Consider the following 20,453-nt stretch of genomic DNA (forward strand, 5'->3'; position numbering starts at 1 on the left):
CTAGAAAAGGTGGTGCATATACATATCACAATATATATTTATCTCTTTTTCTTGTTATTTTGTTTGTTTTGTATGTCTGCATATGAAAGCAAAACTTTTGTGTGGAAACACGGAGGAATATCAACAAATACATAAGTATATGTATGATAAATCCATACACGCGTACATGCATATATATATATATATATATATATATATTATATATATATATAGATTATATATATATATATATATATATATATATATATGCATATATGCCTTTGTGCGTTTATAAATATATATATAGGGCCCAATAATAAAAAAGGAAGCAGAAAGGTAAATCATGTCTGGGTTCACTGTTATACATATTGAATACATACATACATGCTTACATACATACATACATTCATACATACGTACATACATACATACATACATACAGTATGAACGGCCCAGAAGACATACCATCTACTTACTAAGGCGGCGAGCTGGTAGAATCATTAGCACGCCGGTCGAAATGCTCAGCGGTACGTTCTGAGTTCAAATTCCGCCGTGGTCGACTTTACCTTTCATCCTTTCGGGATCGATTAAATAAGTACCAGTTACGCACTGGGGTCGATATAATCGATTTAATCTGTTTGTCTGTCCTTGTTTGTCTCCTCTGTGTTTAGCCCCTTGTGGGTAGTAAAGAAATAAGTATTACGTCTACCGTTATGTTCTGAGTTCAAATTCCGCCGGGGTCGACTTTGCCTTTCATCCTTTCGGGGTCGATTAAATAAGTACCAGTTACGCACTGGGGATGATATAATCGACTTAATCCGTTTGTCTGTTCTTGATTGTCCTCTCTGTGTTTAGCCACTTTTGGGTAGTCAAGAAATAGTTTTTTCGTCCGTTTTATGCTCTGAGTCCAAATTCCGCTGAAGTCGACTATGCCTTTTGCCCTTACAAGACCGATAAAATAAATAGCAATTGAGAACTGGTGTCGATATAATCGAATTAACTCCTCTCCCTGAAGCCAAAATTCGAAAGATTGTATTCATTATCTTTGAACACATTTTCGGTCCATATAACACCGTCAAAACGTATTGTCTGCCCGAGACAATGGGAGACAACACTCATGCGAGTAGCAGGGCACTGAATCTAAACTCCAATTCACATGATTGCAAAGGGGTATAGTTAACGACAAAGCCATGCTTGTGTATATGCCATGCTTGTGTATAGGCGCACCAAGTTATGTATGGAATATATATTTGCTTGAAAGAGCCAGGTATTTCAGTAAAGCCTTTAAATCTCGTTTGGTTCCGAAATAAAGGAAAATAATATAAAATGATAAAAACGTGTAGCTGTGAAATCTAACCAAATGTGTTGAATATATTTTATCTTCAATTCAAATATAAAATATATCTGGAGTGGATATGAATGGAAACTGAATGGAAACTGAGATAACAGGCAATAATCTGTGGAGAATTTGAATCTACGCACTTTTATGGCATAAGCATTACAGAAGAATTTAGAAATAGGAGATGAATAAATCTAGCTAAAATTCGGATTGATATACAGTATTATGAAGTATATTAGTATTACCATGTGAAATATGAGAATTCAAACACAAGCACGCAATGCCTACGCAACATATCTATATTCAAGCCTCTTCTCCTTATCTTCTCAAAGACATACAGCATCTCGAAAGAGTCCAGAAGCTGGTTACCCGCATGGTTCATGGTCTCAAAAATTTGTCTTATGAAGAAAGGCTGAGGACGCTCGACCTTTATTCTCTAGAAAAACGCCGCCGCCCGGTGATCTCATTCCCCTCACAACATCATAAGCGGAAAGTGTAAGCTCTCGAAAGAGCTGTTCTCCTCACTCCTGCTCCAGCGTCGGCTGCGGGGTCATTCCGAAAAGCTCTACCTGCGACGATTTCATCTCAATCGAAAGAGAGGAGCTTTCTCCGTCCGGGTTGCGGATCCGTGGAACAAGCTGCCAGACGAGATAGTGAAGATGCCGACGATCGCTTTGTTCAAGTGGCCTCAAGTGGTCTGAATTCTTTACATGAACACTACTCTGTACTTAACTCCATGTCCCCCTACATGGCCTTGCTATTTGCTTTTGAGCCAAATTAACTAACTAACTAACTAACTAACTAACTAACTAACATGTCTGTATTGTATGTATCTGTATGTGAAGGAGTCTGTATATGTAGCCAACATAATTCAGACACGTTTTTTTTCTCTACTTTTAATCCTCTTCTCGTCTATGTTTTTGCGTTGAAGAGCAGAGTCTCGAAACGGTAAAGGCTTCCTTCACTTTTCTTATAACCTATTACAATCTGGTTGTTATTCTTTCATCCAGTCTATGTAATTTCAGATCATATTTGAATGTGAGAGCGCGTGTATACATACATATACATATATATATATATATATTATATATATATGTGTGTGTGTGTGACCGCGTGTGTACCGTTGGCGATTTTTTTCCCTCTGTCTTCCCTTCTCTGGATCTTTCCTTCTCCTATGTTTCCGACGAAGAGCTCCGCTCGAAACGTTAAACCCTCCTTCTTTCCTTCTTTCCTGAGCGTCCAATAATACTATATTTGTTCCACGTCTTCGCGTTGTTGTGTTTTTTTGTGCTTTCTTGTTTGGAATAACTATATATATATATATATATATGCATATGTCTGTGCATATATGTATATAAACATATGCATGTACGTATTTATTAATTTGTGACGTAAATTCTAAAAGGAAGAGGAGGATGAAATCCATATTAGAAATAAAATCTGGTGGGAAAATCGAAAATGCGCTCTTAACTAAATTCTTCATACCCATACTAACCCCTTCAATTTTCAGTTAGGAATATTCCAAGGATAAGATTGATATTATCTACTCCTATGAGACTCATTGAATTTTATGTGAATATTTGATTCCTTAAGCATGTTTGTTCGTTTTCTACTTTGTAAATTGAACTCTGTTCAAATCTCATTGATATACACTCGTGCCATTGATAAAGAAACAAATGTTGAAACTATCTTTGTGTGTATGTGAATAAATGTATTTTAAAAATAAGAAGTATTTTTTAAAAATCAGATTGCACAATTGAAAAAAAAGTCTCATATATATATATATATATATATATATATATATATATATATATATATGTAGCACCACCAAATGGCGGTGCCCCAGCATGGCCACCGCGTGAGCTGAAACTAGATAAAATAAAATAAAAAATAAATAAATATATATATATATATTTCTCAAGTGTAAGCGATATATAGATATGAATTGCGATAAAAATCTGTTGTCATAGTTGTATAACATACAAAAAATCATAATACAAATTCAACAATCAAAACAAATAACAGTCTCAGTTCACGTTTTTTTTGTCCAGAGGTCATTGTAAAATATTTTACTTTATTTAATTTGTGAAAACAATGTGTATTCATGTCTGTATTTGTGGTCTATATCACTGTAATTCTCCATTACTCTGTCTGTAGGCCTGTTTTTCTGCCTGCCTTGTTATGTGTCAATTTTGCTATCGTTATACACATAAATGGTGGAAGCACTCCGTCGGTTACGACGATGAGGGTTCCGGTTGATCCAAATCAACGGAACAGCCTGCTCGTGAAATTAACGTGTAAGTGGCTGAGCACTCCACAGACACGTGTACCCTTAACGTAGTTCTCGGGGATATTCAGCGTGACACAGAGATTGACAAGGCCGGCCCTTTGAAATACAGGTACAACAGAAACAGGATGTAAGAGCGAGAGAAAGTTGTGGTGAAAGAGTACAGCAGAGATCACCACCATCCCCTGCCGGAGCCTCGTGGAGCTTTAGGTGTTTTCGCTCAATAAACACTCACAACAACCGGTCTGGGAATCGAAACCGCGATCCTATGACCGTGAGTCCGCTGTCCTAACCACTGGGCACTTGCGCCTCCACACATAAATACACACACACACACGCATACATATATATATGTATATACATCTACAAATATGTATATATATATGTATATGTATATATGTATATGTGTATATATATATATATATATATATATGTATGTAAAATTGCTATGGCCGGATTTCCGGCTCGGCACCCGAAACTCGGAGTCTTATCATGGATACCGAATAATTGTCACATATTACACACACACACACACACACCAACACACACACACACACACACACACATATATATATATATACATATTTAGGGAGAATTCACAAAAACACACAGGTGGTGTAGACAAAAAAAAACAGATGTATTCGTATAACGCTGGGGAAGTGAAAAATTGATTAACGTTTCGAGCCTACGCTCTTCCACACAAAGAAACAAGGAGATATATGTAAACACTGTGGACATTCTCATGTAAAAGATTGAGACAATCTTTTCAAATTATGTCGTAAGTGTATATAACAACACATTTTCATACCTATCCATGCGTGTAGAGTTTCCGCTTTAGAGAGAGACACACAAGAGACATACATATACACGCATCAATCATAACCACACATATATTCATAGCTCTACAGTTTTAAGTCTATCCATCAATATGTATATATATATATATATATATATATATATATATATATACATACATATATATATATATATATATTATAGTAATATATATTATATATATATTATATTATATATCCTTATATAGATACATACATACGCAAGTATTTACATGAGGTGTGAGTGTGTGTCAGTGTATATGTGCGTGTGTATATGCGTGAATGCAGTTACTTCGAAGTACGTGCGTGTCGTTCATCTACTTAATATTTTCTCACTATAAAATTGAATAATGCGACAAAATTGGCGATATAGAATGCAACTTGATAATGATACGAGATCATCTACACTGTGCTAAAACTTATTCTCACTCCTTCTTCCTTTCCTCTCTCTCTCTTACGCTTTCTCTCCCTCTTCCTCTTCCTCTCTTTCCTTTTCTCTTTAATCCTCTTTATCTACATATATTGTAACACGATATTGTTCCTCTTTATTTCTTTCGTGGTTGTTATTTGTTGTTATTATGCTGCGAACATAAATATTGAATTAGAGAAAATGGGAAACAAATTATTGATAAAATTGAAGTATGGCAAAATACGATACACATAAGATTAATGATAACATTTCGGTGAAATATTATGTAAAGAACAAAAAAAGACATCATATTTCTGTGTATGTGCATGTAAGTAGGTATATATATATATATATATATATATATATATATATATATATATCTATATATATATATATATATATATATAATATATAATGTATATATATATATATATGATGTATATATATACATATATATATAGAAATAATATATGATATATATATATATGCATATATATATATTGTATATATATATATATGCATATATATATATATATGCATATATATATATATATGTTATATATAGATATATTTATATATATATATATTTATATTATATGTATATATATATATTACATATATATATATGCATATATATGTATATATAAACACACAACACATATAATATATCTATCTATCTATATATATATCAATGTATGTGTACAATATAAGACAAAATTCTTGATATATTTCTCTTTGCGACGTTATGTATGTAAATATATATATATGTGTATATCATATATATATATAATATATTATATATGTAATATATATAATATATATATACATATATAGATATATATAGTTACATATATGCATGTTTATATATATATTATATATATATAAATATATCATCATATACCTGCATATATGTAGACATGCACGCTAACACAGGCACACGTCACACACGTACACACACACCCGCGCGCTTACACACACCTAGGTGTGTAGATACATGTCGCTTGTGTATGTACTCGCAAGCGTACGTATATACTATACTTTATAGATCTGTGCATTTAAAAGAGAAATACACAAGGACTTTTTGATTCATCGAAATGAAGTGGTTTTCTCCACTTCAGCCTTTTCTGTTTAAGGCTTTACATCCCAAAACGCTAGCGTTTGCTCATTTAACTCAGGAAGTCATCTATAATCTAAGAGATGCACGATCAAAGAATTTCCCACCGCCGTCTCTCAATGGCATCACAGATAACCATGGACCAAAAACTCAATCGGTTTCTCTTCAAGGCCGCCATTATCTTTCCTGATATTTGCAACGCGTATCTGAAAGATAAATATAAATCTTTTGAATGAGAAATGATTTACAAAATTCTGTCTCGTCCATTTTGCAAATGCTTCAAGTCTTAACTGATAATAGAATAAAGTGCGTTGGCATTTCTACATTTCATAGAGTCTTGTTTTTCATATCTTCTTAACATTTCTTTCAATCACATTCAAATATCCAAGATGGCGGTAATCATGTGAGTTTGAGCTTCGATAACTAGATATCGTTTATTTTTAAGTTAAAGTTTGCGATACGAACGGAAAAATCTTTCATTATATTCTAAGATACACTTGAATAAATATTATAATATAATACCTTCAGAAAATCGATGAGTTAAGGAGCTTTAAGGAAATATTCAAAATTTAGTGTAAAATAAGGAATTCCAGTATATCTAAAAGAAAGCGTATTTGCACATAATCAAGTGGTTTTCATTGAACATATTCAAGTATATTAGAAACGATAAGGGCGTAAGCAGATCACATGGTACATAACTAGGAACGGACACTTCAGGTATAGGGTTAATCCCTCCTTCTCTTCTGTGTTTATCTTTCTAACATATCCCGAGTCTCTCTCTCGCTCTCTCTCTCTATCTCAATGTCACTATCTATCTCTCTGTATATAGATAATATAGATATAAGAATATATACGGGTTTGCAGTAAATGTAAAACTGTTTGTGTATATAAGTACACATACATACGTACATCCATACATGCATACATACATATATACGTACGTATATACATACATAAGTACATACATACATAACTACGTACATACATACGTACCAACATACTGTTTTACTGATATCAATAATTCGATTGTGAATACGTTGAGTGTGCAATATCACCTCATCTTGTTGACTTTTTCATCTATCTATCTATCTATCTATCTATCTATCTATCTATCCATCTATCTATCTATCTATCTATCTAAGTATCTATATATATCTATCTATCTATCTCTATCTATCTATCTATCTATCTATCTATCTATCTATCTATATATGTCTATGTGTTTATCTATCTATCTATCTATCTATCTATCTATGTCTGTCTATGTGTCTATCTAAGAATCTATCTATCTATCTTTCTTTCTATCTATCTATCTATCATGTGTGCATGCTTATATACATACGTAGTGTCGTATACACACACACACATACACACACCCATATATATATATATATATATATCTTGTTATAAAAGGCAGATTTTATCTGCCTCCCTTTGTAACTTATAGAAATCTACAATATAGGATTTCTACAATTACAATTTACCTAGCATTTTTAAGAGTAGAATGCATCGGGTCATGCCAGGTCCAGTTTTTAAAATTTAAACTCCATTTAAGCAAACAAAATTTACAGAAAACTCACATTCTGGTGTGTATGTCAAATGCTTTTCTTAATGTGGTTTACACCACCACACGCACACGCACACCACATGTGCAACGAATAAAATGAAAGTAATTGGAAGAGAGTAAATAGCGACAGAGTGATTTGAGGAAGACTAAACTGAAAGTATTTAAACCACTACTCAAAAAATAAAAAAACACAGCAACAGAAACAAATAAATACATAACGATTTACTCCTCACACAATTTCTTCAATTAGAGTTTACCTAAGATTTTTCAAAGTACTCCATTCGGTCATGCCATAATATATTTCTTTCAATTTCACCCCCAATTAAGACAAAATTCGAGAAAACTCACTATTTTAACATTTCACTCCGAAAGCATTGATGTACATGTGTGCGTGGGCGTGAGTGTGGTGTGTGTGTGTGTGTGTGTGTTGATGGGTTGTGCGACACAGAAAGTGTGGTGTGTAAGTGAAGTGCTTTTGTTAGTGTGTGAAAGAGACAGACAGAGTGAAAGACAGAAATAACTGAACTTTTTTTATCCACTTTTTGTAGTGAGTGACTGAGAGAGAAAAGAGAGAGAGAGGTTATGTATGTATATATTATGCATGGCTTCAGTGACACACACACACAAAAACACATACCTACGTACACCTAAAGCACGCACACACACACACCACAAGCGGAGCGCGAACTTCAAAATTTTGGTAGTATAATTTGCGAGCGTACTTCTAAGCGCGCGTAATTGAAAGTTTTCACTATGATATCATCACGTGCGAAAAAATTCGAAGGGTTTTGAACAATTGAGATACAGATGTCACGCCTGTATTGAAACCATTGCTAAGCTGCCGTAATTGCTTAATTAAGACTTTGTTTAAATTGAAAGGGGCAAATATGTGACGAGGTTGAAAAAAAATACCCCAGAAAAAAAATGTACTGCTGGTATTTATATAATTCACTACTATTTTGCTACAATGTCATGAAAAGAAAAGATTTAGGTATGTAAATCGAATTCGCCACCCCCTTTTCCCCGTTCGCGTTTGTGTAAAAAAATTATTTTAAGTTTTAAAAATTATTTACTTGTTCAAAAAATATTAATATAATTAATTTTCAAGAATTATTTAATTTTATTCTGTAAAATAGTAATTAATTCATTTATCTGTAAATCCGCGAGGTTGTTACTCAGGCACCTAGAATGGTAACCTTCAACTAACACTATCTCCTCCGAGACCCTGCGGCGCAAGTTGACCAAAATTGAGAGTATGGTAGAAGAAGGGTTGCTCTTCCTTCCGTAGAACATAAAATTCAAATCGGACCATGTTAACACCAAAAATTATTTACATCAAAAAGATGCTTTTTTTCTATGAAAATCCCTATTTTTTACGATTTTTTCACTGCTGTGTCGCCACTTTTTTCGGTGTATTTCGACCAGAAAAATGTTCACAAAATTTTTATACTTTTCAAAATTACAATTCCAGCGGGTCGAAACAAACCCGAGCAACGCCGGGCGATACTGCTAGTATATATAATATATATATATATATATTATATATATATATATATATATATATATATATATATTATATTATATATATATATATATAGATATATATATATATATATATATATACATTGAGCTACATGACATCAGTTTGTTGTTCAACATGTCTATGATGTCTACGTTCAACTTCATTTGAATAGTTCCTGAAGGCTAGTAGTAGTCCATGACGTATGACGTAATCCACAATATTGTGCAGCTCTCACATTGAATATGTTTCTTCTGAAACAATTGTCACATGACGTAAAACCCATTCGTTTGTCATCCACTAAAATATGCATATATATACATATACATACATACATACATATATATATATATATATATATGTATTTGTATACACACACACACACACACACACACACACACATATATATATATATATATATATATATATGTATTTGTATACACACACACACACACACACACACACACACACACAACACACATATATATATATATATGTGTGTGTGTGCATATATATATGGAGGCGCAAAGTGCCAGTGGTTAGGGTAGCGACCTTGCGGTCGGAGGATCGAGGTTTCGATTCCCAGACCGCGCGTTCTATGTGTTTATTGAACGAAAACACCTAAAAAGTTCCACGAGGCTCCGGCAGGGTTTGGTGGCCCTCTGTGTTGTACTCTTTCGCCACAACTTTCTCTCAGTCTCTCTTCCTGTTTCTTGAGTAACGCTGCGATGGACTGGGGGGGACACATACGCCACAGAAACCTGGAAACCGGGCCCATGAGCCTGGCTACGCTTGAAAAGGGAGACGAAAAAGATTATATATATATATATATATATATATGTGTGTGTGTGTGTGTGTGTGTGTCTCTGTTGTGTGTGTGTGTGTGTGTGTGTAGCTTTGTCTTGTGTGTGTGTATTTTTTTTAGTAGATTAGGTTTTGAGTTTTGTGCAACTGCAATCTCGATGCCCTCTAATTATCCTCTTGCTCACTCCTGCTCCCCCTCGCTCAGTCCCATCTCATTTACATTCACAAGATCTCTCCAAATATATCTGATATGTATATATGCATATAAACGACTCTCCCCCATATACTTATTCACAACATATATACTAGTGTATAAATAGTCCAAAATGGATATAGTATCTGAAATTTTATATGTAACTTCTGAAATCTTCCTATCTATGACGTTCTGAAAAGAATATTCTTACATCTTTCTGATCTTCTTTCTTCTACTCTCTTCATAACAAGAGTTGCATGAGAAATTCTGTCTGTTTTCTTTTTTGTATTTTCTATCCCCAAATATCATTAGACATGCATACAAATATTTCTGGTATTAATTTCCTTACAAACTATTTATGATTTGTATTTTTTTTAGATGAAGTTTATAATTTTTTTTTATTTTTTGTATTCGTTTCAATGTAGATATTAGTCTATTGTACAACATGAATATAGAAGGTGACCAAACAAAGCATTTCTTTCATAATACTAACGCCTAGCATCATAAAGGATGTAATATCAATATTTGTCTCTCTTTCTCTCTACCTGTCTGGCTGTCTCTCTTATATATTTTTTGTTTATAAATATTATTGAAATGTTTTATAGCTATCGTATAATAAGTAATATTATTGCGAAGCTCGCTTTTGTGTATTTGTTTGATGTGGTGTTATCTTCATCTCGCCAAGAACAAATTGGATGGCTTTGTGTTTTCAATTATGAAATGAATAGTTGAAATATATGTTGTAGTGTGTCCTTACAGCTCCACATAACATACTAATACGTATATAGATATATATGTGTGTGGATGTGAGTGTGTGTGTGCGTGTATTTACATATATCTATTTCTGTATTATTTCCTTTTTTTGTGTAGGCATTGCTAATGTAAAAACCTATACTGATATTTCCATATTCATTCGTATCTCAAATAACATATCCTGAAGTTCGTATTGACATTCAGCAAAGCCTTGTAAAGGAACGATTTCTATTTACAAAGATTGATGATTTGTCGTGCCATCTGTTGTATAACAGCATCAGCGGGATATTGTAACTGATATAAATCTTGACATCCTGTTAATTAAACCTATCATGATTTTACCGAAGCAATTTACAAACGAGGAAATTCCGTAAATGACTGTAAACTAGGAATCGGATATCCTCCAATGTTAAGGGTTTTGTTAATTAGCAGAATCTATATATTACATCTAATCCAGTTCGTTGTCTGCAGACTTAAGAATAATAGCATTTTTCATTAAATATTTATTAATTGACTTTTACAGATATCCCGTATAGATCGTATCTCAGTTTATCTAACGATTAATTATATTGTACTCTGTCCATGTTTAAGAGATTTAAAATATAAGAGCTTAAGCCATGTAGTAGTAATTCTGCATCAGTTCATGGTAGGTTGAAGTCTGTAAGAATTAAAGCAATTGTATACTTGATGAATCTTTCGTTAGCTTCCAGTGACAAGCTAAACAGCTTATCCGGATATAGCTTGGATATAGCTTGAAGAAGATAAATACCATTACATGCTAAGTTCATTAGGATATATCACACAATAAAGACATCGTTTTCCATGTCTCTCAATTGATAGAGCATCTCAGAAATCCTTTAACGACAGATTAGGCTTTGTGAAAAGCCTTCTGTTAAGTTCTGTCCATTATATTTACAATTCTCAAGTTTTATCATTGCTTATTCTACATAAACTGAAGCACTATAAATTCAAGTATTACTTTGATATCCTTACCGTTAGACACCTGTCATGAAATGAAACACGTGTAACGCGGAATTAAGACTAAACGAAGATTTTGTGTTCTTCGCTATGTAATTATTTTGAAAACAGAATCTCCCATAAATTTCAAATGTTATATACATGGCTTGCAAAACAAAACATCTATATGCACCCATTAATGTTAATGTGCAGATGTGCCTCATGTGGATACACCTTCCATCAAAAGTGCTCATCTACCCGTCATATATATATATATATATATATATATATATATATATATATATATATGCAGTAAGCCCTCGACTATCGCGGGTGTTACATTCCAAAACCTCACGCGATAGGTGAAATTATATATACCTATCGGCTGCAGAAACCTGCGATATACTGAGGAGTCCGCAATATAAATTTACGTATATTACCCAGAAAATCCGCGTCTTACTGAGTATGAGAGAGGTGAAACGTGATATGGCAAGGGATTACTGTATATATATATATATATATACACATACACATATTACTCACGCACATACATATATACTTATGTATACACATAGTGGAAAAAGATTATTTTACGGGTATATTTTTACATTTCACTCAGCCTTCTGTTATGAAGTTAGGTATTAGAGTTATTGTTTGAAAATTAAATGTGAACTAATTCCCCTATGAAGGTGTTTACTAATTAACCGTTACCGTGTTAATCAATAATGGTATAAAGTTCTTGATTAAGTAATGTAATATCTATTGAAAAACTATATTTACTTTAAAGTAATTACTATAAATTAATCGAAAATTTTTATTGACTCCCGTCGGTCATGTATGACCGTGTGATGGTACCTCCTTTATGGAATACCAGCAGCAGCCCATGCATACCAGTCTACCCTCGTCATGCCACTGATGTTATCCAAGTGAAACGCAAAGGTCGATACAGCTTGGCACCTGTGACATCGTAAATAATTTCTAACGCTGAAAGAGTAAGTACTATAAATTTATAGAAAAGTTTTACATTTGCTAAATTTCAAACTGTTTTATAGTTGGATGTATTATATCTGTTACCACATGTATATCAGTCAAGTCTCCATTTGAGGTATTCGATGAAATAACCTAACATCCTAAAAATGCATATACTACGCGATAATAAGAGTGTAGTTCAGTTTAGCTCTGAGTATATACAGGAACTACAGCAAACGTCAAGGAATACTGAATAATTTAGTTTAAAAAGAATGTTCGTTAAAAGTTCAATAAAGGTTCATGGTGATGATTTAAAGTCAGTCTAGCATAATATCTTTTTGGTCCAGTGGCGATAACAAGGAAAGGAATTCTAACCTGAAGCAATATCAAAATTTGATATGTAAAGTAGGAATTAAAAAAATTGAGCGAATTAACATTAGTACCGATAAACATTACTATTGGTATTGTTGTTGTTGTTGTTGCTGTTGTTATCATCAACACAGTTATTTCGGCATTCTTTAAAACACATTCAACACATACATGGCATGGAATACTATTTTAATAAATAAGTGGTTTGTTGTTCTTGTTTAACCTCCAAACCAGTCGCGTTCGATTAGACTTATAATAAATGATATTCAAATATTGATCATGCTGCATACATAATTATCGAGGATTATATCGATACATGGTATTCTCTTTTATATTTCTTTTATTATTTTTTTTTATTCGTCAAACTAGTATTTGGTTAAAGAGAACTATCGCTGCTACTTCTGGGTGGTCGGGCGGAAAATACATTCATGAACTGTTTCATAACTGACCTACTTCTTCTAGGGACACATATTAACAAACCACAGTCTAGAAAGATCAAGGTACAAGTGAAGGGCAACTTAAAGCCTTCATACATTTATTCTCATTTACAATTTCGTTACTGTCGAACACAGATTCAAATACTACACAAATTGTTTCTATTCAAGCCACCTACTAAATGCAATATGCTTATTTTGGTTTCCATGTTGCATAAATATTCCTTTGAAGATGGCCAAACGTAGCATATACAACCTGTCCTTTCATTTGTAGCATTTATCATCTTTGATGATAAATTACTAATATGTGAGGGTATGGTTTAAATGTCGCTCTCATTCATATGCAAGGTGAGTGTCCGAGACATTTCCATATCAGTATAATCAATATGGATTACGTATTGCTCTTGATAATTCTGTGGATATGAGTGGCTCTGTGACTATGTAATTCCAGAAATGGTTGTAAGATTGTGGTTTGGGTTTCTAAGTCAGACGATAAGCCTATGGATGCATTAGAGAATAAACTATGGGTGTATTAGAAAATCAACTAGGCGCAGGAGTGGCTGTGTGGTAAGTAGCTTGCTTACCAGCCACATGGTTCCGGTTTCAGTCACACTGCGTGACACCTTGGCCAAGTGTCTTCTACTATAGCCTCGGGCCGACCAAAGACTTGTGAGTGGATTTGGTACACGGAAACTTAAAGAAGCCCGTCGTATATATGTATATGTATATGTATATGCATGTGTGTATGAGTTTGTGTGTCTGTGTTTGTCCCCCCAACATCACTTGACCAAAGACTTGTGAGTGGATTTGGTACACGGAAACTTAAAGAAGCCCGTCGTATATATGTATATGTATATATATGTGCGTATGAGTTTGTGTGTCTGTGTTTGCCCCCCCCCCGCCAACATCACTTGGCCAAAGACTTGTGAGCGGATTTGGTACACGGAAACTTAAAGAAGCCCGTCGTATATATGTATATGTATATGTATGTGTGTATGAGTTTGTGTGTCTGTGTTTGTCCCCCCGCCAACATCACTTGACAACCGATGCTGGTGTGTTTACGTCCCCTCACTTAGCGGTTCGGCAAGGATCCACGCTGATTCGTTTGATTAAATACTCCAAGAGTCTGCCTCTGCATGCCGCAGTAAAATGTTGGAAAAACTTCGGCGATAATGAATAAAAGGTTACCGTGATTAGATGTGCTAAAATTCTATTATTGATACGTTTACTTTTGCGATGATATGATGTAATCACTTAGACAGTTACAATGAACTTCAACCTTCGTGAGACGGTTCCATATTGAACACTTGGTAGTATGGTTTCGCTATTTCTCTTAATATTATAGCAAACACGAAATAAATATATAAATAAAGATATTTTATGTATTTGTATTCTAAGGAAGTGACATATAACTAGAGTAAAAATTTAATTTAATCAAGACCATTAATTACAGAAAAACATGACTTTCATATTTCTGAAACCACTTTCAGTCTTGTAGGAAATTATTAATAATTTAGCTGGTTAATTGAACATAATTCGTTTATTGAGGCAGCTGACATTTCCTAATTGCACAAGCCTATTGATATCTCGCTAGAAACTTACAGCAATTAATAGCCATTTATCTTTTGAAAATGGCGAAGTAAAAGGAAATCCGAAGACGCTGTCTTGGGTGTCGTAATTGTGCTAGAAATGTTCATGAAGATTTGTAATGTAGGTTTCTGCAAGTAAAGTGAGAGGATTGCATAATTGATAAGTTCATTCTCATTATTATACGTTGCTGTTTCTAAATAACCTCAGAAGAATTAAAAGCATGAAAAGTAGAACCAAACATAGCAGTCTTGAAATTCTGAAACCGGAAAATAATGCAGTAGAATAGTAATTTTCCTCCGATTAGTGTGTTTATATATCCAGCTTGTGTTGAGTCTGCAGTCGATAATGCATATTACAGTATTCGTATTCAGCTGACTACCTTCAGCGTATATTGCTAACCATTATGAAAATTTTTTAGAAGTTACGGCTCCGGTATTACAGATATGCGAATAGACTTTTGCAGAAAATAATCGCCAGAAAGACTATTTAAACCGAGACAAACATCAGGAGATGTAGAGCTAGAGTAAGATATGCGGACAATATCTTTAGTTTCAGAAGGTTACGCTTGGGAATCCATCCGGGGAGTATAATGTCAGTTGTTTCTGATATAGCCCTGTGGAGGAAGTGCTAAGGGTCTCCTGGGAATAGATGGCAGAGAAAATAGACCGTGGATGGAGTGGATTGATCTACTAAAGTCGGTGATGTGATTTATAATGCAACCGAATTAAATGTCATGCTCGAATATATTTTCTCATCTGCCAGTCCTATTATTCTTAACTTAGAGATACCATCATTTTATAAGCTTACTATTTGTAAATCAGCAGAAAATAGCCAAAAAAACACCCCAGATAATACGAACTTGTTCCGAAAAGAAATACGAGGCGCATGCGCATACAAGTATGATTGTTTGTGTATGTGTGTGTGTATGTGTGTAATATAATCCTTTTTACTATAGGAATAAGGCCTGTAATTTGTAGGAAGGGGGCTAGTCGATTGTTTCAGCCCCAGTGTTTCACAAGTGATTAATTTATCCACCTCGAAAGTATAACTGGCGAAGCCGGCCTCGGTGGAACTTGAACTCAGAACGTAACGGCTGACGAAATGCCGTTAAGAATTTTGCCCTGTGTGCAAACGGTTCTACCATCTCACCACCTTAAGGTGTGTGAATACAATAATATTGCAAACAGGCAAACAACAGGTGCCAAGTAATAAATTTATGACATGATACTCAAACACGAATAAATAGTAGGTACGTGTATGATCTCACGTGTGCGCGTGTGTGTACATGTGTGTGAAACACGGTTAAGAGAAAAAGGGAAACATTCTTTATAATAAAAGATATTATGAATTTAGCAAATATAATGAAATTGAGACGGCCAATATCCAGAAACCCGGGTCCGTGTGTATCAAACCAGGTTGAAGATGGGAAGGATGACTTCTCTTTCCAAATATTGATAGGTCACAGAAAGTGTGTCAATAGCCAGCTGAAGGAAGTGTCCTCCTGGGGCTATCCACTGTTAATGGTTAGCCACATATATGTGACAAATATACTTCACAAAGAACAAAATAAATAAACATATAAATAAAATGAAAATGAATATATACATTTTCATATTGTTTTATTGGATATATAATATAACGAAGCAGAGAGGAGAAGAAAGTATATACACGACGCATTGCTATTACTATTACACGAGACTCAACAGTCTATACGAACGGCTCACAGTGAACTGCTACAAACACGATGATTCTTTATTTTGGCACTACGGCCATAACACATATAAAAGGGGATATAAAATGTAGAACGAATGAATGAAGGAGGGTTTATAATGGAGGTAAAATGGCTCCGTGCTCCCCACTCGAAAGCGGTATCATATTAACTGTCTTAGTTAAATGTTTTTATATATTTTTTCTCCTTCACTTTTTGCATCATTTTGTTTTGTCATTAACATTCAAAGCAATTAGTTTCACCTCCACGCAAGACCTTCAACAATTAATTAACAATGTGACTTACGTCTAACAGGGATCAAACAATGATTAACACAAAAAAATGTTAGTAACACGAACTGCTAATCGCTCACAGTTCTTTAATTTATAACAATGAGTCTGTCCGCCTTTAATCACCTCGCGATGGTCGGAATCCTTCCACAACATACATATAAAATAGAAAGAATTCAGATAAACTACTTGCAATTAAGATACATCATAGTTAAAGCTTTCCATATATTAATACTCCCAGCATTTGTTTCTTTTTCTTTTTGAAAAACAGAAATAGATCAAGCTTCCTCTTGCCTTTTACTAAATGAAGCTTTTGGACAAAGAGACTCTCTCTGACGTTATAGGGTTCTGATGTTAATAAGGTTGGTAAAATATCATTTTGGCGTGCAATGCTAGCAAATTTATTTTTCCTTTCATATTTTGTACTTGTCACAGTTTCGGTGTTAATGTCCAGAAACGTGTCTGTCTTTTTAATATTCACACTTCCTCAGTTTATCGTAATCGGTGTCAATTTTCACGAGAATCACATTGCTTGATAAAGAGATTAATCTTATTATATACGTTCTGTACAAAAAGCAATCCGTTATCGTAGGAAGAAGGTGTCCTCGAAGCTTAAAAAGGTGGGAAGTCGCAGTGTAGAATGTGTTCCAAGATGTGTTTTAGTGTTTTCGTTTCTCGAGCCCAAGGATTCAGAAGGCTCGATAAACGCTTTCGTTGGCATATATATCTGACCGAAAGCACGGTATTCTCCCTGAACGGCATAGGGGATCATTGCCAGATTCGAAACAAGGAATTTTGAGGTGGGGTAAGTCTTTTACATCGACCATAGTGCATTACTAGTACTTTATTTTATCGACCCCGAAATTATGAATTGTAAATTTGAACACGGCAGGATTTTATCTTAGAAGATAAGGGTCCGGAAGGAACGCTGCGAATCAGTTTGTCTGATGTGCAAATATTTCTACCACTTCACTGCAATGTTCCTTGGTTTACTAGAACTTAAATAAAATAGCGGATGTTCAGAATAGGAACAGTTTTTTTAAAGAAATCGGCTCAAAAATGTGATGTCGTGGGTTCAACTAGAAGATAACGACATCAGTTACGACTATAAGTGTTACGTTTCATATTACAGATAGTTCACGTGATTAAAAGCGTGATATTTTATTTGGATATGCAATCATCTGGTTCATGTAGTGACGGTCGTGTTCCACAATTGACATCAGCCATTGATTCATATATATATATATATATATATATATATATATATATAATACTACAAAATTACAAAATGGGGAAACATACTTAAATCAATCAAATATCAACCATCAGATGATACCCAATCAATACTTTATTACACCATTACATAACAGTAAAGGCATTATACAAAATATATAGTAAATATAATTAGACAATGAAATAGACATATAAAATATAAAATGTAATATATAATTATATCATATCTCTAGCAGTATATTGGATATATGTTATCCCATGGTGGGTTGAATTTTCAACCCCTATCTCATTTTATATATATATATATATATATATATATATGTATATATATACATGTGTGTGTGTGCATGTGTCTTCGCATTTCTGTTTATCCCCCGCCACAGCAACACAGCCGGTGTTGGTGAGTTTAAGTCCTCGTGAACTAGGGTGTCGGCAAATTCAATCGATACAATAAGAGAATTTAACAAAATATAACTACTGGAGTCGATTCATTTGGCTAAAACTACTTCAAAGCGTTGCCCCAGCAAGGCCTTATTCTACAATGACTGCAACACGGAAGAGATAACAGATAAGTAAGAAGTTCAACCTGGTACCAAGCCTACAATATGCATTACCGCCAGCGAAGATTAATAAAGGGGGCAACGCGTGCAAGATATATACTCAATGTGTAATCGGAGGAAATGAATAATCTAAAGCGCTTCGTTTTTTTTGTTCCAGTACAATGCCATATTTACTTCTCAGTGCATTCCAGCGGTCTTCCAATAAAATAAATATTAACTGAAACGAAGGAAATAGTTTCTTTTTCTTCGTAAATTGGATACGGTCTATTAGAAATATATTGAAGTGTTATTTCGATTGAAAGAACGGCATGAGACGTTAAAATAGAGCCGTTTCATGGACATAGGGTAATAATTAAATCTCTTGGAAAGCACAGCCGTTTATTAAACAAAACCAGGAAACACAAGAGGTGTCGGTTTCTCAATGGGTATATTTAGAGATATAATTTAGATCGGAAATTTGCCAAAATATCTATACAACCAACGAACTTGTCCAAGCTGCAAACAAGATAAGACAGCACCAAATTGTTTGGCTTGGCCCCAACATAGCCTTTAATCATGACGGACATGAGAAAACAAAAGAAATAAACAAAAACGATACCGACAAATAAATAGATGTTGAAAAATAATTACATCTGAAATGATCTTGTTATCCGCAAAAACATGTTTGGACATCCAATCGATTTCGAAAGCTAGGTTAGATAAAATTAGCAGATGGCTTATATTTTCAATTCCATTCTGGTCAAAATGCAGCGAAAATTCGACATTTGATTCCTTACTCGGTGGAATTAAAATCAAATTGCTGTACCATTGTGCAATCATTGGTGACAATTTATTCCGTAAACGCTTTGAGGCTTTGCAATAACAATGAAATGTTACTTAAAATAGTGACATCTATTGTCTTAGGCAAACTAGAAAAGGCAAGGTTCAAATAAACGGAATATATATTGTTCGATGAATGAAAACATCTATTTGCAGAATTAGTGTGAACCTAGCTGAGTATTCCACATGTATCTCATATATTTATGCAGTTGCCAACTAGAATCGGGTGCGGTTTAAAGTAAGAAACCTTGATATTGCAATTACTGATTCTTTACTCTTTTTTACTCTTTTACTTGTTTCAGTCATTTGACTGTGGCCATGCTGGTGCACCGCCTTTAGTCGAGCAAATCGACACCGGGACTTACCCTTTGTAAGCCCAGTACTTATTCTATCGGACTCTTTTTGCCGAACCGCTAAGTGACGGGGACGTAAACACACCAGCATCGGTTGTCAAGCAATGCTAGGGGGTCAAACACAGACACACAAACACACACAAACACACACACACACACACACATATATATATATATATATATATATATATATATATATATATATATACATATATAGGACAGGCTTCTTTCAGTTTCCGTCTACCAAATCCACTAACAAGGCATTGGTCGGCCCGAGGCTATAGCAGAAGACACTTGCCCAAGATGCCACGCAGTGGAACTGAACCCGCAACCATTTTTTTACATTTTGTCCAATTCATTTTCAATCGGGGATC

General features: G+C 34.2%; 1 long non-coding RNA gene across 1 annotated transcript in view; it reads right to left on the reverse strand.

The window, feature by feature from the left end:
- Nucleotides 1–1,903: 1,903 nt before the first annotated feature.
- LOC118767421 overlaps nucleotides 1,904–20,453 on the reverse strand; it is a 20,400-nt gene continuing 1,850 nt past the window's right edge. Inside the window, exons 2-5 of the long non-coding RNA XR_005003340.1 lie at nucleotides 16,438–16,440; nucleotides 13,780–13,787; nucleotides 2,710–2,716; nucleotides 1,904–2,115 (exon numbers count right to left, since the gene is read on the reverse strand). This is a non-coding gene — a long non-coding RNA (uncharacterized LOC118767421). The remainder of the gene's footprint in view (nucleotides 2,116–2,709; nucleotides 2,717–13,779; nucleotides 13,788–16,437; nucleotides 16,441–20,453) is intronic.

This window comes from Octopus sinensis, linkage group LG21 (genome assembly GCF_006345805.1).
Source record: "Octopus sinensis linkage group LG21, ASM634580v1, whole genome shotgun sequence".
Taxonomy (NCBI): domain Eukaryota; kingdom Metazoa; phylum Mollusca; class Cephalopoda; order Octopoda; family Octopodidae; genus Octopus; species Octopus sinensis.